The following is a 21,744-nucleotide window of genomic DNA, read 5'->3' as shown; positions in this document are numbered from 1 at the left end:
TGTTTAGAATGCTGTCCTCAGCAGCTGTGTTGCTTCAGGAGGTCTGGAGGTGAAAAATTGCAATTTGTGCCACATGGAGTTGAGAAGAATGAGTGACTGAGGTCTCCGTTTTTTTCCGCTGGTTGAAACGCAAATCAAAGCTTTGATAGCACAAACAGGCTAGTTCCCCTCTAATTCTGACCTCTTTTTGCTCTAGTGTTCTGAAGGAAACATACAAAAACACATTGATAATAGAAAAAGGATTTAAAAAAAAACTGCGAGCAGAATTGAACTATGACATGTTCCAGAGTGGATAAACTCCATTTACGGGTCACGCTTTTCACTTCTCAAGCTTCAGATCATTTCAAACATGAAAAAAATTTTCAGCTTTTGCATTTTCAAATATTCAAAGAAAGGCTGTCAACAAACAAACGACTTAACACCAAAGCCATAGATGCCATAGTTAGATGGATTATAACTACATGGCTCCCAAAGAATAACACTGGAAAAACAAACTGTTAGAATGTAAACATTAAAAGTGGTGTTATAATTTTACATTTCATTTGGCATTATGTTGATCATTATTCCCCAGTAAAAATGTTGCACGTTTAACAAGATTAAAACAAAAAAACAGATTAGCCAAATTCCCACCAATTTTCAAAAGATACTTACTTAACTAAATAATTATTGTAGGTCATTTGGTTTGGCCTCCGTGGTAATAGGAATACGAGAACTGGTTTGTAATTAAGACCCGATCCAGAACTGAAATACTAACAAACCTTTGAAACTGTTCCACCAAGGTAGCATAAACTGCTTCCCTGTAAACCACAGCTACGCTAGGCTACTCATCTCCAATGAGCTAACTTTGTTAGCAAGTTGGACATTAGCAGTAGCGTGGTTGCTGGCTACAGCTGGACGTAAGCGTCAACACAAGAAGCTCTCAAATGCTGACCTTATGACGCTTCTTAACTTTTGTTAAATTGATATTGATTCATATTTTAATGGCCATTTTCAATACTGTTTAACAGTTTTTTTTATCTGTAATGTTGATAAAAGGAATGTAAAAGTAAAAACATAGTTTAGCTAGAATCTATTGACCAGCATTTGAGTGTTTAAACGGCAGTAACCTCTCTAATTCACTCAGGTGAATTGGAAACTACATCTGATTATATAAAAACTTGGTCCTGCTGTTAGTGAAACTACACCAGCGGTTCTGAAGGAAAGTAAACAGATTGTTTAGTTACCAGATGCAGACAGTTGAAGGGTAGTGATGGTTAAAAGGAGAAAATAGTGACCGTTCTACAGCTCTTTAGTGCCTTTTCTACATGTAGTGAGCCAGGCAGACACAACCACCTAACCGACTGCACCTTTTTTAAATTTTACTTTCTTTGAGATTAATAACTTCTTTCAGACGACAAAAATATGTCAAAAATGTTCAAAAAATATACAAAAATTAAACAACTGGATATTGGTTTTCCTTTTCCTTCTTGCAATTTTTACAGCACTGTTTTTATGACTAATACACCAGAGACCAGCAGAATGCTGTCTGTGACTCTCACACACTTGCTGCTTTTAAGGCACATTATATCATATTATGCCCTCTCATTATCGTTTTACACTTCATCTAATTGCTTTGGTTTGTCATTTCCAGCAGTTCTGGCACTGTAGATTGACATTTGTTCTTAACCTCAGACATCTCAACACTTATTGTTTAATTTGACTTTATAAATGGTTTTTACTGTTCTTTTAGTGAATGACTTTGCTGACCCGTAGGGGCTGATAAGCAACTTTCGACAGGAGCGATGCAAACATCAAAGCCCCTTTAAATTTTGCACTATTAAATAAATAAATAGTTTCTGTTACCTTTTACTCAGGATGTCTACTAGTGCACCTGGGTTTTTCTGCAATTATCTCTTCAGATAGAAATATTTGAATTGTGTATTTAAACCCCCAGAAAAGCTATGAAAAATTATCCTAAATAATCAAATAAACCTCAGTCTTTCCATTGTAAAACAATATTCAAAGTGATAAATAATATAATGATTATATTATATAAAAATTAAATTAATTAAACACGTCTTAAAAATACCAAGACAATAAAATAGAAATAAAAATTATTTTCTCATCAGATATGGAATTGGCTTAGTTAGGTGAGCTTCACCTGGACTTCACATTTTATTGTATTTGAAAATTCAGACAAAATAATTCAATAGTAATTCCAGCCCCAATAATACCATTACATTTTGAATTAAAAATTTTAATTTGTAAAGCACTCTAGAAAACTAATTAATCACAAAACAGGTTTATATCTAAGTAATCAATGTTCAGCTGTGTTACTCTTAATATCCTTCTGACTTTTTTAGGATTTTTGTAAGGAAGCTTTGTGATAACAGCCTATTTTTTATCTCTAAACCCTGAAGGACGTGTTTAACGATAACTGAAGTCAATCTCTTTGTCATTATCTAACCCGGCTGCTTCGGGAATCTGCCTTTTTACAGTATCTGGGAATGCTAACCCTAACGTGTCCTCTCTCTGTCCTTTGTGTCTCCTTCTCCTCTTTTTCTCTCGTCCTGCTATTTTCATTTATCAGTCCCTCGGCGAAGGACAACAGCTTCGAGCGGACAAGCTGGCTGCCTGCCATTCGTTACTCTGCCAGTCGATATTTTTGCCACTCCCCATCCCCCCTTGCATACCCTCCCGCCACACCAGTACCCATCATGCATTTGTTAGACAGTGTCTGTCTGGGTGGTGTTGCTGCGGAGGAGGAGGAGTGAAATAAAGAAAAGAGTGAAAATCTCTTCTGTTGTTACCAAAATTACAGGAATGAATATAGCCCCTTCCAGCTCAGCACACCGTGCACACTACAACCTGATCTTACAGTAGGGACTGAAAAACAAAATCTTCTATTTGCATTCAGTGGCACCGGCATTCATCATGAAATACAATACCAACCAAAATTCCACAGAGCCAGCAGAGAGGCAAGCATTGACCCAAGAAGAGCATAAAGAGATTATAAGCAATGAGAGCTAGGCGGTCTTTCAAGGCCACGGGGTAGAGTCTGGAGCTGAAGAAAAGCTTTCAGAAAACAGCAGATAAATAAAAAAGATTTGGATTGAGAGCCGTTTACTTCTTAGAAAATCGTATCTGACGGTTGTTTTGATTGGTCAATCCACTCTGCAGAGTAATAAAACCCATGAACCCCCTAAAAACCTATTCATCTAGAAGTTGGAATAGTTTACCAGGGCAGCTTAAGTGAAAACCTTTAAAATTAGGTTTATAATTTAAAAGAATTTTCCTACACTCTCTCCCTCTGAAAGGCTGGCTTCCCCCCAGCGGTGGAACAGAGCTGTGTTGCTGTGTTACACTCTGGTCAGAGTCGGTTAACATTAGACATTTCCTGATGCCAAGTCCATGTCCAAGTGAGAAAAAGAGGCCATGTATGAGCCTGAAAACTCTGTAGCTTTAAAGTACAGTGTGAAATACTCCATATTTCATCAGTATTACAGCTACTGGATGCTGTGGTATCTGTTTTTCTTGACAGCTACAGACATCTTCTGAAGGGACAGGGCTTCCTCTACTACTGCGCCTCAATTATTGAATAACCTCCCCCTGCACATTAGAGAGGCTCCTTCATTGGCTACTTTTAAAACTCGTCTTAAAACCTGTTTTTATACAATGGCTCTTAATAGCAATGAGCCTTACTTTTTCACCTTGTTTGTTTTAACTGGTTTTATTGTGGTTAATCTTTTATTGTTCCTCTGCCATATTTCTAGGATGTTGTTGTTTTAATATGTTTATAGTTTACAGCTATGGTCAGCACTTTGTTATTTTAAAGCGCTTTTTAATAAAGTTGGTATGGTATCTTGATCCAGGCTCAACATGCTACTCCAAAATGGCCTTAACTTGGTTTAGAAATCTGTTTTAATGCTGTGTCAAAGGGCTATCTCAAACATCCATAGCTTTATTGTTTGTTTTTTACACACATACAGCAACCATCTTCATTAACCCTTTTCTTACTGCTGTTGATACGTTTTGCTTTAGGCTTACTTGTTGTGTCATTCCATTTACAAGAAAGAAATCACATATTTGTTTGACTCATGGATAATTTTCTTGGTAATATGTTTCAAAAGATATCAAGTAATTGTGCACAGAAAAATAAAACCTTCTAACTGCTTCATGAATTCAACACTTTACTTTTAAGGACTAGCAGCTGCTTTCTGCATTGCTCTCTCTCTCCTAAACTAATCTAGAACCAGTCTGAAAACAGACAAAGCAGGTCATATGACACAGATAGACTGGGAGCTGCAGCATCCAATACAGTCTCTCTTTTATTGTGAAAGGTATTTGAAAGAGTGAAAAACTGATTATCTGTAAACACCCAGATTTATTATACCAGCGATTTAATGAGTGCAGCCTATATAACTTTTTCTGTTATGAATGCAACTATAGATAAGCAATGACTATTCCAAATTAGTTAAGCTTTGCCAGGGATTCCAGTCTCTCCAGTCCACGTTCATATACTTGCAATCGGGGCGTAACATTCATGCTCAGCACAGATGTTGAAAATGTAACGTCATTGGTGGATACTCTTCACTGCAAAGTAGATAAAGAAGGGTGGAGGCTCTTTACATGCAAAGTTTCATCCAAGAAATCACTTGATCGAGAATTATCCAACATCCTTTTGCATTCTTGCAGCCCCTCTAAGTTGCTTTTTTTTTTTTTTTTTTTTTTTTTTTTTTTTTCCTCAGTCTTCATCAGAAATGCTTAAGGCATGGATCTAAAATAAAGAGGCCGCTGTTGAAATTAATGTACATGGTGAAGCTCACTTTTAGCCCATCGTTGTGATTCTGGCAGACTTTCCATCTGTCTGTGATGCTATTCTCAAAACAGAAATTTTCTGTAACAAGAAAATGAACAAATGAAGGTTGTAAACATTTTACATAACCCACTTCCACTATTCTTACAAGCACTCTTCTTACATATGTGGCTATTTTGATGTGATGAAGGCTCGGTGTTACAAAATTGTCATACACCTCATCAACTCCACAAAATAACTTAAAAACATGAACTGTCACAACAAAAGCTGAAGTTGCAAAGTTCGCAAAACAGCATCTGAACTGTTGGTGTGTACTGGTGAGGGAACTGTTTCATGGCGGATTTCCTACAAAAAATACACTTGTGATAGGTTATCTAATAGTTTTAAATCCCAAGTGGGACATTCTAATATTTTAGATACGTGAAAATGACTACACCAAGCTGTTTCTTGAATAAATTTTGGACTTAAGTAAATAGAAATATTTTGTGAAAATAATCATTCATCGATAATTAAAGGCTTCAGTTGGTATTAAATCACACTTCTGTGGTTAACAGCGCATTGATATTTAATAAGACATTAAAAATCGGAAACTTTGTGTAAATTCATTGATCTTATCTTCGGATCATGTTTGCTTTGCTTCATCTGTGATACAATCATAGGTCCGAGACATAAATAAAGTCTTGCCAGAAAGCTGTCGCTGCATATGTAAGCGATAAAAGGCCACAGGATATGTAGGGAGGCTGTCATAACAGCAGAAGGGCGGCCTTTGCTACATAAAACAAAAGAGAAGATTAGAATAAATAAACACTTGGTCAGCTAATAATTTAATAATGGTCTGTGCATGCTGTGAGCCTGTGCAGAAACGCATGAAAAGATCATTCATATTTAATAGGCTCAGTGCAAATATGAAGATTGTTTAAACTTCAAATTATTTTTCTGATGGATTTTTACAGGTAAGTCTTAGCAAATATTATCATTTGCAGAGGATGTAGAAACAGGTAAAGCCTTCTGGTCATTGCTGCTGCAAACATGATTCACTGAAACCCAGAAACACAACATGCCTTTCACTGATGCTTCTGCACAAAACTTTATTAAGTTAGTTTTATCTGTGGTAAACTGACTGCACAAGCACACAGTTTACTGAGATTTTTATTATTCCAACACTAAAACACCTAAACTGACCAATTCCAGTTCCATATATTTACACAAATGTCACTTTGACTAACTTTCAAGCCAAGTTTATGCTATGGTATCATCGACTTTGCATTAGTAGGCTGTGGCTTTTGTTCAGTTTGACCAAAACTAAACACAAACTAAGTCAGATCTCAAGCAGAAATATTCTGGAAGAATCTAACTGTGTAAATCAGTGGTGGCAGGTTGCACTAGAGGTTGTAAATGACAACAGAAGAATAAAATGTCCTTGAATACAAATCCATCCTTGGGTCACTTGCCCGCTGCTGTGTTTATAAATCTGCTTAGTCCCAACCAACTTGCCTTTTTTCATTGTTTTGTCGTCCAGCATTTGCATTGTAAACTCATATTGTAAATAAATGACCACATTTTCTTTAAATGAGCTACACTGTTGTCTCCTGTGTTGTCATTGTTGTAGTCTGACTCTTCCATTTGCATCAGGTGTCAGAGACACACCCATGATAAGCTGCCAGCTGTGGCACTGAATGGCCACAGGCACAAAGAGCTGCGCCCTGATGAGGATCTTTAATAACCAATTAGAGACCAGGATAAAGTCCCAGAGAAGCCAAAAGTTTCAAAACATACATCCTCTGGCCTGTACCCCACACTGCTGAAGCATTATTGAAACGACTGAAAAGCTGCCATTGATGTGGAAGCTGCACCAATAGATGATCTATGCTTATCTTCTGCCAAAACAGAAGTGCTTCTACTTTCTAATTTCCCTTGTCCCACTTCCCATCTTTCCAGCATCACTCTCATAATAAGCTCATCAACACCTGAAATTTGCTGTCCATTCATTTGCACTGGCATCTCTATCAGTGTCATTATGTGGTTGAAGGAGGACCCACATGCAGTGCTCCTTGGTGGTAATATATATATATTTTTTTTAATAAGGAAAGTAAGAAAAACATTCAAGCCCTGTTCCAGAATTTTTGTAACATGTACAGAGAACCTGGCAGAAAACTCAGGATATTTTATTCAATATTCTGTGGCCTTTATTTTTTAGTTTTGAAACGAAAAAGGCAGAAAGAGAAGTGGGGAAGACATGCAGCAAAAACTCTGGACTTTAGACTACGGACTAAAAGCTTCTGCAAAGGGGGCCCCACAAATCTGTGGTTGGAGAAGATTCAGATATTGAGCCAGGTAGAATTAGATTTAAAATGATTTGCATTCAATCCTACTGTGAAACAGAAACAACTTTTACCTGCACTTAACTATCATGATGTGGTCTACATGAATCCTTCTGTTCACTGTCTCTGGAAGCTCAACAGTGTGCACCATGGGTCACTGAGATTTGTTACTAACTCAGGCCCTCTATCATTGCTGTTCATGGTAACGACAGGTCCCGGTGTGCTCATCGTCTCAGTCATTGTTGTTTAATTGTTCATAAAACTATTTTAGGCATCACCTTATCTAACCTGTCTTGTCTTTTAACATTGGATGCCACAATCTCAGATCGATGGATGCTCTGCAGTTTGTTGTTGCCAAAGTTTAAACTGAACTTGCGAGACATCATTCCGGCTCTTGGCTCCTAATATTTGGAGTCAACTACAAGTTGATCTTCAATTTAAAGCTCTGGTGGCATGGACTGAGTTTAAATCTGTATTAAATCATTGAAGTCTGCCATGTTTCTTTGTGAGTGTTTAAAAGGATAAATGTTTTTAAAAGTAAATAGTATTTTTTTTACTAATGTTGCTGTGCTGCTGACGTTTTGGCCAGGTCTGTCTTGGAGAAGAGATATTTCATGTCAATGGGATTAACCTGGTTAAATAAAGTCTAAATAAATATAAAAAATTAAAGTGTGTTACTGTGGGGAAAAGAGTAAAGCCTCTCTCAAAAGATAAAACAATATAGAGGCATGCAATTTGGAAATAAACTCCAAATTTCAAGTTTTTATTTACCTTTCAATTGTCAAATTGCACATTAGAAATGATTTATACCCTTCTTAGTCATTATTACAGCAACTGAGCCCTTCTTAAAATGAGTGGGGTGACTTTTGCATGTTTTGATGATTTGTATTTGGTGATAAACTCTAAGTCTTTTAGATTGGAAGGCCTCCTTGTTTTCACCCTATTTGTTAGTTACCTCCAAAAATCTGAGTTAAATCAGGCCACTCCACAGAGTTCATATTGCTTCCATTCAGAACGAAGATGGAACTAAAAAGTTATTATTTAACTAATTGTAGCATGGGTATGAATAATTCTGGGCTTAACTGTATGTTGATCTTGAAAGCATTAAATAACATAAAATACACAGATTTATCTTGTTTGTACACAACAACCAACGTGGTTAGTGAGGGAGGCGGCTTACTGCAGGTTGGAAAGTGAAAACTCAAAAATCCAAAAACATTTAAAGATATTTGAATAAAACCAGATTTAAGTAAAATTAGATTTATGACATTGCTGAGGTGACAAATGAGGACAAAACTTTCTGTCTACCTCATGTAAGAAACATTTAATCAAACATTATCTAAAAGCAAATATGTCCTAAGTAAAGCTGAGCAGCTTTTAAATCGTAAATTGTGATTTATTTCATGGTTCACTGCGTTCATTCTGCACAGTATAAAATAGCTGTGAGAACCATAAATCAGGTAAATTTTCACAAACTCACAATTGGTCTACATACAGTGAAATTCATTGATCTTATGAAATAAACTGTAGAAATACTTTACAATAATGTATAAATATGTAGAACATGTTCAATGATTGGAAGGAAGGTTATAATCTCAAAGGAAGGATTCAATTTAGCATCTTCAGTCGAAGACGGTGGCTTACAAGGATTTTCACACACAACCATCCTTTAGATTTATGAAGAATGGTTAGAAAAAGAGAAAACATCCAATTATGAACAAAATGCTTTCTGGATGAGGAGAATGAGCAGACTGGTTTGAGATTACAGAAATGCTCCGATAACCCCTCGCTATAACCAGTTGATGGAAAATGGCATCTATGAACACACAACATGTGAACCACGAAGCAGAGGACCACGCTAATGCCCGTCCTGTCAGCTAGCACTGGAAAACTGAGTGAACAGTTCACGTTGGCTCACCATAATGAGACAACAGACTGGAACAGATGAGTCAGATGAGGTTAGGCATACATATTTCATTTTTGAGCAAACTGTAGGCTATGGCTGCTGTAGGACATACTTTCCTTACTCTGGTATGTTATCCCACTACTCTCCAACTATGCATTTTCTGCAGTTATTGCTGGCAATAACTTTATGTTCTATCTCTGTTTTATTATATCTTCTTTGAGGTTTCTCTTCATAGAAGGGCTGCCATTCTGTTTAGCTGTGACTCCTTCCTGGAGGGGTGCATTGGCTCAGCGACTGTTGCCAAAACCTTGTTGACCTATTTCTATAGATTACACACTTGTACCTGTCTTCCTTTGTTTAACTCTGCCTATTACCTAGATAAAGCTACCGAAGTAGCTATTGCTGCGAATAACTCTATTATTTACTCTATTCTTCATGTTCTCAAACCCCCCACACTCTGGACAAAACACTTTCCACTGAGCCAGGTTCTGCTGGAGTTTTCTTCCTGTTAAAGGCATGTTCTGCTCTCTACTGTTGTTGCATGTATATTCAGTATGATGGCTTGCTGCAAAGTTAATGGTGCCATGCAAAAAGAAAATAAACCCTTAGCAGAGCTTTAAACACTACCAGATGGACAACAACATTAAGTTTCAAGAAACTAAAGCTTCATTCATGACACTGATACAGAATAAGAGAACACAGTTCACTCAAACAATCCCTGCTTTGGTTGTAGGACAGGTTCTGTTTGAGATGATACATGAAAATACTACCAAGCCAGAAAACTGTTACAGAATAAGTACAAGGATACAAAATGATTGGTTTATGCTATGTGATGAACATCGTAAGGGTTTAAATGGCTAGTAAGAGTATTAATTGGGAAAGAGGTGAATTGACTCAGTCTTTCTTGAGACAAGGCCAAGGAACAGTAAAATAGTGACTAAGACCTTTTAAGACTTTTTACTTCTTAACTATGCATCAATCAAAATAGTTTTGAGGCAAAAATAAGTTATTTCTACGACTTTGCAATTCATTTGAGAAGCTTTTGTCTTTTTAAGTCTTCTTCTGATTCTCTAATTCTAACCTTTTATTTGGCTTCTTTGTGGAGAGTTGAATGCTTTAAACGTGACTTATTCTGCTCCTCCTGAGAGCGCGGGCTCTTAGAGGCTCCTAGCCGTACACTAGCTGTGCTTTCTCTCTGTGAATGCCATTCCAATGAGGTAAGACATCTTTGTACTGTACAGCACCTTTGGGCCACTCAAACATGCACACCGGGTCAGGTGGCATTACACTGCTTTGTCTGTATTGTGAACATTTTGCCTCTTTTCAGGGAAGTTTTGTTGGCATTTCACATTTAGTCTGATCACAGATTTAGTTTTGCAAGGTTAAAAACTAAGCATATGCTCAAATTTGGCCAAGGCATAATTCTTTGACTATATCTACAGTTTCTTCTAAATGTATTTAGAGTTTACATCTAACTAAGCTCCACTGACATTAAAGACCAAAACAAAATGGCAATTTTGAATGAAATAATTATTTCTTACTTCTTAATACTTTAACTCATATTTTCTATTCTTATTGTCTTGCTCTCAAACTAAATTGGGAAAGTCTCTGAGTATAGCACTAGCATGAGACTGAAGACAGAGCTATATCAACATTGACCACGTTTCAAAACCTTGATTTGTCTTTACAAGTAGATTTGTTGACTTTGGTTCAATGCAAATGTCTCTTGGTCTTTTTCTATAGCAGGTACTTTTTGAACTACAACTACTGATGCTTTTAGAGTTGTATAAGTCCCTCATTAGGTTTTCTTTACAAGATATATTACACAAAAAATGACACTATCCAGTTTAAGTGTAGTAACCTACACCACCGTCTGCTCAGCTGCCCTATTGTGGCAGGGATCTGTTTTCACACATTTTCTGCTTCTGAAAATGTTGTTGTCTTGACATTAGGGCTGGGCAACGATTAAAATATTTAATCGCGATTAATCGCCCTGATTAATCGCCCTGATTAATCGCGATTAATCGCATTGTATTTACAAACTCCAAGAATGAATTCAAAAGTAGTGTAAAGAGCACTTTTATTTTAATGTTCTGCTGCCATATGAACAAAAGTGTTGTAACATTTGTAGCACTTATTTTATACTGGATATTTTCAACCCATCTATTGAATTTAGTGCACTAGTTGATCTTTTCTTCATAAGAGAACAGCAAGCACTGCAGCCAAAATATGGCCTTTTTTGACCTGCTGTATATTAGCCACTCCCTAAGCTTGATGTATCATGAAACTGTTGACCTTTTGGGTTTTGTGGTTTTTATTTTATTATTACAATTAAATAATAATAATAATAATAATAATAATAATAATAATAATAATAATAATAATAATAATAATAATAATGTTATGTTCAGTGTTTTTTCGCTAATCCACCTCTTATATATTTCAATCCTTATATAATTTTGTCTGTGTTGTGTGCACCTGCCTGTTGCTTTAATCCTATAAATTTCCCCGTCGTGGGATAAAAAAAGGATTAGCTAATGTTATCTTATCTTAAATAACACTTTTTAATATATGTACTGGGTTCTTTCAAGGTCTTAATTACATGTTATGTGTGGGCTCCAGTAACATCCATCCATCCATCCATCCATCCATCCATCCATCCATCCATCCATCCATCCATCCATCCACTGATCTACCTGGATGTTCCCTGGAAGACTGAAACGCCTCAGTCAGAGACGTCTGTCTGTGGGTCTGTCGGGGCATTGAGAGAAGTTTCGTCTCCTCTCTCCGTTTCTGGGGCTCGACGTTTTCATGTTTTTTCACGTGCTTAGATAAATTTGTTGTGTTTCCACTGAAATGAACCGGCTTTTTACAAAACATACAGCTTGATTTAATTTACGGTATTAAAATAAAGCCAAACGGTGCTACTTCCTCTGTTCATGTTTTTTCGCTGCTGCGGTCTCTCTCAGCTGTTTCTTTGTTAAATTTGTGTGAGAGCTCAGTGGGTGGGCCAGACTGAGCCTGCGTGCTGATTGGCTGGCGCCGCTGAGCCATGTACGAGAGGGGAGGGGGAGCGGGATAGTGCCTGCTGACTGACACTGACTGAAAGCATGTGAGCAACATGCGTTAATGCGCGATAAAATAAATATCGCCGTTAATAGTCTAATGAATTAACGCGAAATTAACACGTTAACTTGCCCAGCCCTACTTGACATACTTCAGTCATCCTGTGTATTTTGCTAGCAAGAACTGACGTGTGTCAAATGACCCCGGGTCCTCCCAATATGTTTTTGCCTTTAGCAGCATGTGCAACGCTGAAATACTGAGTGGCAGCTATGTCCATATACTGATAAGCTGCTATGGATGGCATTAAACATGCACACAATAAAATGACAAAGACATCCAGGTTGAAATTATTTTGTGACAAGTATGAGTCAAACGTAGGTTAATTGGCCTCCCTGAATTCTCCTTAGGTGTTAGTGTGAATGGTTGTCTGTCCTGTGTGTCTCTGTGCTGCCCTGTGATGGACTGGCGACCTGTCCAGGGTGTTCCCCGCCTCTCACCCACTAACAGCTGGAGATAGACACCAGCAACACCTCATGACCCCACAAGGGACAAGCGTGACGAAAAATGGATGTGGATGGATGAGTCAAACCGCCAGTGAACAACTTAACACCCTAGTTACCTGCATTTGACATTTTTTGGTGTTATATGATTGGAGAAATGAAAAACATCTAAATAGTCATAAAATTCATGGACATGTTTCAGCGTGACATGAAGTCACCATGATGTTGCTAACAAAGCCAAATAACACAAAAACTGGTGATATGAGTTTGGATAATTTCTCACTGATTTGTGCTTTCGAATAGTACTGTATCAGTAAAGCCATGATGGCTAACAATAGTCTTCAACACTTTTTTTTCAGTCTCTGTTTAAATTGTACTTTGACAAACAAAAAAGTGAATTGCTCAAAGCCAAGCAATCAATTTCCAGTGAGACCTACAAACACCACATTGTGAAGCAGGTTATCTACCTTGATCATGCCATTTACAGGTCCTCAGACTTCAGAAGTTGAATTCTTCTGAACAACTGCTGTAAACAAAAGTAAAGAGGAGAGGGTCATTGTTATGACATGCAGTATTGTGTTCAAGTGCATTATTTTATATATGTGATCGTATTCCACTAAATGTATTGAGATTGAATCAAGTTTCACTGCATTCAAATAATATAAATTCTTCATCCAAAGATTCAGGTGGTGAAACTGTCAAATGAATACACCAGGAAGAATATTAAAATGCTACTTCGGTGATAAAAAACAAATAAAACTTGAAATTAAATGCTTTGTTGTGATTTTATTTTTTAAAACTTTCAGATGAACCTAACTCACCTAACAAAGTTTTGTAGTTTTATGAAAACTGAAGCATAATAGCTAAAACTCAACCTTGTGTCCTTCGATTTGCATGTTGCCACATACCAGGATTGCACAACCAAAAACACATAATTTTCTTTAACTTCACAACAATGAAAAGGAACAGTTTCATCATCTAGAGGAACCTTTTTCTTTTTTTCCTGTATCATAACTGACTCATTTTAAAATAGGCTACAACATTAATATGTTCAGGAAACTTTAACTGTAATAAACATTAAGTTACTGATGCCTACAGACATCTGTGGAGATAGAAAGACTAAATACTTGATTTTTGAGAAATGTTTCACGGTTTTCAGGCATTCATGTACTTAGTTGCAAAGTAAAGAAAAAATAAAATAAGAAAAACAGCCAACAAGAAGAAACTTTAGTGAAAAATACATGCCACGTCTCATAGGTAAAATGTGCCTTCAGAGTGCATTGCATCCTGAAACACCATCCCTATGTCCAGCAACCATTGGGTAAGATCTGTCCAGGGTGTAGCTACCCCAGACAGGTCACTAATCCATCACAGGGTAACACAGACAGACATTACAAGCAACTATGCAAACATGAACACTGATGATGAGAGGCACATTAGAGTAACTAATTGACCAAAAGGTAATGTCTTTGGACTGAGCACCTGGGAAGACCCCACACATTCACAGGGAGGACATGCAAACTGCATGCAGAAATAGCCAAGGCCAGGATTTGAAGCCAGGATGTTCAAAGTGAGAGGCAACATCACCAGCCACTGCACCACCTTGTCTTTCCTGATATTGCATCCTGGTGTCAGAAGGAAATAAGGCTATTCAACAAGGCTTTTAGGAGGATAATGGTTTAACACATGTGGTCAAATGAATACAGAATGGTTCATTGTGCACAAAATTTACCTTCTTCCATAGCCATCTCAATCCCTAACCCTAAAACATACAGATAACCTGTGGGATGAGCTGAAGAATGTTATAGTAGAAGACTAACTGTTGTCCTGTTAACAAAAGGGGTGTTAGAGTAAGGACAATCTTACATGTTTCCAATAAGTTAGCAGCAGTATGAGTGGCAACATTAATTTAACTTTTTAAAAAGTAATTTGTGAACATCGAATTTTTTAACTCAAGTCAAAGGTTGTATTTTCTATAACGTTCAATGTGAGATTACACTGCTGCAACAAAGGACTGAATAAAGACTTTTTACAGCTTCTTTCTAGGGTGTCTGTACAGTAAGTGTGGCTGGTGCTGCCCTTGACCTTCAGTGACTGTTCAGTGCTAGTCATCATTTCACTGCTTCAACAGGTTGAACAAAACTGAAAGAAGTCTTTCACAATGGCTTGTTCAGCTTCCATCCATAATGGCACCATACAACCATCACAAGTCAAAGAGCAAATAGTTCCTGCTCTTTTTTCCAACCCGTGTTTTTGACCAAATCGTCAAGTTCATCATTAAGGTTCCAGTGTCATTAACATGGGGAACTGCCGACAGCTAAAATGCTTACCTGAATGAGGGGGCTAAATACGCTGAGTGGGAAAAACAATTCAATTAGCTTTCACCATGTATGCTTTTTGTCATGTTCAGTTATGGGTAAAAGTATTTTTCTTCAATAGAAATGGGGCCTGTTCACCCTATAGATACTCAATTGAAATGTGACCTAACAAATCATTGGTGAAGACTGTAAACTGAATTAACTTGCTAAACTGTTGAAAGATAATGCCAATAAATGATGTATAATTCCTAATACTAGTTTCTGTTGATAATATAAATTCACAAATTGAACAGGTCAAATAGCACAATAATACCAGCATCCAAAGGACTCAGTATTATCCCTTATAGTAGGACCGACACACATATTCCTTTGCAGACTCCATTGATGTATCACCAGTGTTGGACAAGCTACTTGTCCAGTGTAGTGAGCTAAGCTATCAGTTACTCAACAATAAATTAACTACACAAAAGCTACCACCTATAGAAATATAGCAAGCTAAGTTACACAAATGTGTTAAAAGTAGCTTAACTACATCAGAAGCTACTTAACGTTGTACCAACCTATCCATCCATTTTCCAAACCGCTTAATCCCTCATGGGGTCACAGGGGTTGCTGGTGCCTATCTCCAGCGTTCACTGGGCGAGAGGCAGGGTACACCCTGGACAGGTCGCCAGTCTGTCGCAGGGCAACACAGAGAGACAAACAGGACAAACAACCATTCTCACACCTAAGGACAATTTGGAGAAGCCAATTAACCTAACAGTCATGTTTTTGGACTGTGGGAGGAAGCTGGAGTACCCGGAGAGAACCCACGCATGCACAGGGAGAACATGCAAACTCCATGCAGAAAGACTCAGGGGTGTACTCGAACCCAGGACCTTCTTGCTGCAAGGCAACAGCGCTACCCACTGCGCCACTGTGCAGCCCTTGTACTAACCTAATGTCAGATCAATTCAAAATTCAAAATTTCCTTAGTAAGTAATCATATTCAGTTTGATGCTGTTGATGACCAAATAATTAACAACGGGTGTGCTAAGACATTAAAACATTTGTAACATACAGGGAAGTGCAACCTCAGGACCCAGATGGAAAAATTCCATTTTAATATTTTTTTAGCTAATGTTTTACATTAGCTAAAAATTTTATTTTTTATTTTTGATGTAACCCTGAAAGAGATGTATGCTGGTGAAGATTCTCAGTCATGGAATGACCTGAAAGAGATGGCATTCAAAACAGATATAATAAGGATAGAAGACAATACACGGTCAGTATAGTCAGTATTAAAACATTTGCAGCACTATTTTTAGCTGCAAACAAAAGAAAGAGCCAAGTACAGTATCGGGCTAAGTATAGCAGAAAAGAAATCAATTTGTTTAAGCTTCTTTTATCTATTTTATACTACACAAGCGGGCCATGATCTTCGTATTCTTTGGGAGTGGAAGAAAGCAAGCTGCTGCTCATCTCTTCTCAGTTTTATCTCAGTCTCTTCAAAGACAGTGACCTGACCAACAAGGCAATTTGGCTGCATATGACAATGTATTTTTCCCCATCATCCTTCTCATTTATTAGCGTATGTTCAAGGAGTCCAAAAATAGCAAGGTGGATGCCCTGGTGTGCTGCTGATAAGGGAAGAGAGGAACTCTTTGCTCTTTACAAACAGCTCCTGAGTGATTACAGGGGCATGCATGGGGGGCTTGGACAGGGAATCAGTACGCTAAGCCAGACGGATATATTCGGGTGGATAACATGCCTTTAATGCTGCTGATGGACTACCCAACTGGCGCCCATGGTGCCTGGCAGTTTGCCCAGCGTTCCTCCACTGACTGATTGGCTGCATAGTTTGGGTGACGGCTGGAGGACCGAAAGGGAAAGTCAGGGCTGACAGACACAGAGAGACAGACTGCAGACAGACACTCAGACAGAGACCAACGGCAAAAACAGACAACAGATGAGACTATGTCAAATGGAGTAGAAGCACCTCCTTCGACTCATTTCAAACAACTTTTAAACTCAGATATATAAAAGATCAAATGTTGTATCAATTTGCCTATCTGAAGTTCCAACACACCTTTTAATGTCCCATTGTAATTATTAGTTGTAAAACACGACAGTTCAGCTATTTAATGGACACTGAGGTACATGACTAGTAATGTAAATAGGTTAGTACTGAAACTCGATACATCTGTCTATTATATGTATAGCTATAACTTGAGATAATGTACTCTAATGTTGATACGGTCTCTATGGTTGACATGGTTGATTTAATAGCGACCTTTGGCTCATCTGTATTGTTGCCTCTGGCCTGACCCCAGCCAATTTGCAGGTCAATCCAGCACAGTTTATTGGCTATGTGCTGGACTATGTTATAGTGTAACTCAACCCCATGTAAAAGCATAATCTCGCCACATTGAATTCCATCAAAGTCGGCAGCGATATGAAGGAAAGGGAGGGAAAGGGGCTGTGTTCAGGATGGGAGGGAAGCAGCAGCGAGCTTGATTTGCCAGAATGAATCATGGAGAGTAAGCAGAGTTACGCTGGTAGCTACCATGGTTTAGTTTTTTTAGATGGAGGATCCCCCCCCCCCTCGACACACACACACACACACACACACATACACACACCTTAGGTGTTCAAGTAAGAGTATGTAAATTTAGACACTTGCTGATTCCAAGTACCGATACTGAGTACTTAATAAATTCTTACTTCACAAATAACTTAACAGTATCATTGACCACTGAGAATTAATTCAGTTAGAGCTTCAGTTATTTTCTCTTCTTTTTCTTTTGGAGGGTCAGCAAACAACCTCTTGGTGTCACTCTATACCACTGCCTGGTATAGAGTGGTATCTAGGCTTTGAGTTGCAGCGTAACCCAGCCCAGGAGGAAAATCAAGACAAAAATTGGTATATCGGGTTGCTTTTACAAGTACGAGTTTGAGTACTCGATGCTGGTATCTGGTCTGATCAGGACACCACTAGCTGAAGGAGTCTTTTGTGGAGCCCAGTGGGCCAGAGCCTTATCAGTTTGAGCCACTGGCTCAAGGCTCCAACCAAGCAACGCCCAAAGCCGGTGCTGCCGAGGCAGTGGAGGACATGATTGGTCCAACTATATATTATCATATTTATTACCTGCTTTGTAATCCAGGTGGAATCACTGACAGATTTGTGCATGCATGATTAATTTCCAATGTGGAAACCAATTGTGGTTGATCCCCTCTCAGCTCTCTCTTTACTCTGACTGCAGGTGGGGTTAAGGACAGAGCAGCAGCTGTCTGCCTGTGAGACAGTGCTATGGCAAGACGATAAACATTTATTAACTAAAATGAATATTAACTACTGATATCTGCATATTTGGCAAAACTCTTATTCAAAATATCTGTTATTAAATTTTGACTTGTCAAAACTCTATCTGTAATTCAGTTTTGCCTAATAAGTTTCAAACTATTTTGCCATTCATGTGTGGTTATCATAGATATCTGTAATTTAGTTTTGACTAGTCAGAATGACCCTAGCTATATCTAGTATGAATCAAAATGCATACTAGTCATAGTTAAAATTACGTTATATATATCTATAATGGTAATTCCAGATAGTCAATCTTACTGATTAAATGTTAAAACGGCTTACCAATAACTGATTTGGTGGTGAGTTACCCTCTAAATTCAACAGTGTTTTCCACTATTTTTTCAGCATTAATATGATGTTTCTGGAAATAAAAAAAAACTTTTTATATTGTTCCAATACAATACTCCCCCCGAGAAACTGAAATCTGCGGAGTGATTGGAAGTAAACCATTTGTTACCCGCCCCAGTAAAAATATGACCAAGTCGGCAGACCACAGACTGAGGAAAATGTGAAAGACCTTCAGTTTGTGAGAAAATAGTCATTTTAATTTTATTGCAACATATGCTAGTTGAAGTTATGAAGTAACCCCTCAATGCTTTAAATTACTGTTTTTAAGGTTTTAAAATGGTAAACAGTGTTTAAAAATATAGGGGTGTAGAAAGTCGCGGCTCATTTGCATGTTGCCTTTGTATGTCTGCACGCAAGCACACTTTTGTTAACCCGTGTTGGCCAATAGGCTCCGTGCTTCAAGAGAGCAGGTGGCTACTTATCCATGTACTTAACTCTGTTTGAAAGAGAAACTGAGTTTCTGTGACTTGTGAAAAAGATGGACCGACCTGAACGGATCTCCAAGAGCAAAACTGCGGCTTGCTCAGCGCTCCACATGTGACCAGGACACAGACTCATTTCATATTCTGTACAAAGAGGGCTAAAATGGAACAAACTGACGAAACGACTGTATAACTTTGGAAAATATTCATGTTTCCCAGAAGAGCGAGAATTATTGTTAACGGATTGTGCAATAACCTAACCGCCGCTGTACAGCGCTGAGCTGTGGGAACATTTTTACCAGGACACTGGAGTATCTTCAATTCTGTGTCAGGAGAAATCAACATAAAGAATAGCATCTGCGGATAGAGAGCATTCCTAGTTTTCAGCTGGCGTTAACCGAAAATGAGGAAGACGAAGAATGCTAGACTATGGTGCATTTGTGAGGTTAGGACAGAGTCTGAACCGCAACCTTTCTCCTGAGGATGGATGGATGGATTATTTAGCCACGGAAAGAAAGTGGCAGAACTTTTTTTTTATATCCAAACATGATTTAAGTGGCAGATTATTTTGTAAAGTGTTTTTAATATAACACAAGACTTAAAAAAAACATATATAGATCTCCTGTTTCAACCGCAGGCTTAGCTCAATAGTACAAAAAACATACTGTATAGGTGTGAACATCTCTATTCATTCTTGCATAATAGGCAGCCACGCACATCACAAACCCCTTAATTCTGGTCTTGAGCTAGAAATGCACAATCTCTTCTTTTCTATGATTGAATGATGCTAAACCTGGAAAATTGCTCCATGAGATTATTTTTATTGAAAGGCAATGAGAAATTTTATCTTAAGAAGTCCCCATAAAACGCTTTTTGAAAAGTTCCTTTAAAAAAACAAAACAACAATAACATTGTGCTTGATGCAACTTGGAAACACAAAAACAGAGGTAAAAAACTTAAACTGTTTGACATAAATTTTTTTTTACTTTGTTTTTTTTTTTTGTATGTGTGTGTCTTTGTTGTACCATTAACTTTGTTGTAATTTTTTTGGACCGCTGAAGATGTTTGCTCAATTCACAAATCTAACACAAATATTGTAATGTAGAGCTGTATTTATCTTTACTTGAACAAAATAGCGCTGTGAGTTGAGTTGGGCCCTCTATTGACAGGCATTGAAGGGGTGGGAGGTGTTACTGCAAGGTATGCAAAGTAATTCAAATCAACAGCTTTTGTTAACACCCCCCTGGCTGTGGATGATTCTAAAGAAACTTTTAGGCTTGTTTTCTCCCTTATCCTCTTTGCAGAGAGCCAGTATTCAAAAGGTCATATATTTTTTGAAGTTTTATTTGTTTTCCACAACTTTGACTTTATTGGAAAGCTTATAGTCCACTTTTTTCTGAAAGTGTAAATAACTCAAAAGTTATATATATATAACTTGGAAAAGTTATATATATATATATATAAATTTTCCATGACTGAAATAAATGTTTATTCACCCTTATTTAGCTATTCACTAAATACGGTTTTCTTTGTAAAGTGAAGCACTGAAGTGGTTGTCAGCCACAGTGCTAGTGTCTGCTGAAGAAAATGTATCTAGATGACTCCTGGAATCTTCACGCAACACCCAATATCCATGCTTAAGAGTCTTACTCTGAAGCCAAATAGGAAGTTTTTGAGTTCTGCTGTGTTGACAGAGGAAATAAAAGAAGACTTTTTGTGGAGCTAGCAAAAAACATTTTGTTTTAAATCAGCACTTTGCGGACTTGACAGAATAAAATACATGGTGATGGGGTGACAGACAAGGTACAGATAAGTTGTGAGCCTACATTTACTGGCTCACTGTCACTAACTACACCATAATTATGATTCAACTTCTAAAATAATTAAAATCATTAAACCTGAAATGCTTAAATCTAAATTAAATAACATTAAATATGCTTCAAAAAGGAGCATATTTAATGTTTGCTTGTTTTGTTTTTTCTTTTTCTTTTTTGCTTGTTGTTTTTTGTTTATTTATTATTTTATTAGGGCCACATTAAACAAGTACAAACTATAAAAATGAATAGAAATAAACTTAAAAATGTAAAATTGGGATTTTAGTTTTCCCAAAGATATTGCTAAAATCTTGTCTTAATCCAAATAATCAAATATTGTGTATCATGGATCTCCATATATCATTACACACCTATTGTTCACACGATGCTACACACTATGAAGTGAATAACATATTTATTTCTGCTAGTGGCTGTTTATGATTAAGAAGCCTTAGAACCTGAAGACAGAAGCTCTTCTAGGTTCTTTCACTGCTGGTTTACTGACTAGAGCACAGGTGTCAAACTCAAGGCCCGTGGGCCGAATCCGGCCCGTCAAGGTAAATTATCCGGCCCTCAGGAGCCAAAAAAAGAGGCATATCATGTCATAAAGTAGAGGCATATATCCTTTTAAAGTGTATAAAGTGGCTAAAACTGTGCCTCCTGTAGTGAATGTTTATTTATTTTTAACTGTGCAGTAAAAGAATCCTGCCACAAGATGTCAGTTTACCCACAACACATTAAAACAACCCAGAAATGTCCAAAAGGACAAAAAGTGATGCAGAACAAAAAGTGTAACTCACCCCAATATCAACTTTTTTTTGCAGATAAACTGTATAAACTGAGCCTAAGATGCTACTTTTATGTTACTGTGCATTTTTTTATACTTCTATGTGAACTGGAATGAAATTATG

At 37.5% G+C, this 21,744-nt stretch overlaps 1 long non-coding RNA gene across 3 annotated transcripts in view; it reads right to left on the bottom strand.

Moving 5' to 3' along the window:
- Positions 1-21,744, bottom strand: part of LOC118566677 — a 151,020-nt gene that overhangs the window by 34,969 nt on the left and 94,307 nt on the right. The window contains exon 3 of one of the 3 annotated variants that reach the window (XR_004933204.1): positions 13,056-13,114. The exons of 1 other annotated variant lie outside the window; for it this stretch is intronic. This is a non-coding gene — a long non-coding RNA (uncharacterized LOC118566677). The remainder of the gene's footprint in view (positions 1-13,055; positions 13,115-21,744) is intronic. One more of the 3 variants, XR_004933205.1, reaches the window with a different exon arrangement.

This window comes from Fundulus heteroclitus, chromosome 18 (genome assembly GCF_011125445.2).
Source record: "Fundulus heteroclitus isolate FHET01 chromosome 18, MU-UCD_Fhet_4.1, whole genome shotgun sequence".
NCBI lineage: Eukaryota > Metazoa > Chordata > Actinopteri > Cyprinodontiformes > Fundulidae > Fundulus > Fundulus heteroclitus.
This window is presented reverse-complemented; position numbering and strand designations above follow the sequence as displayed.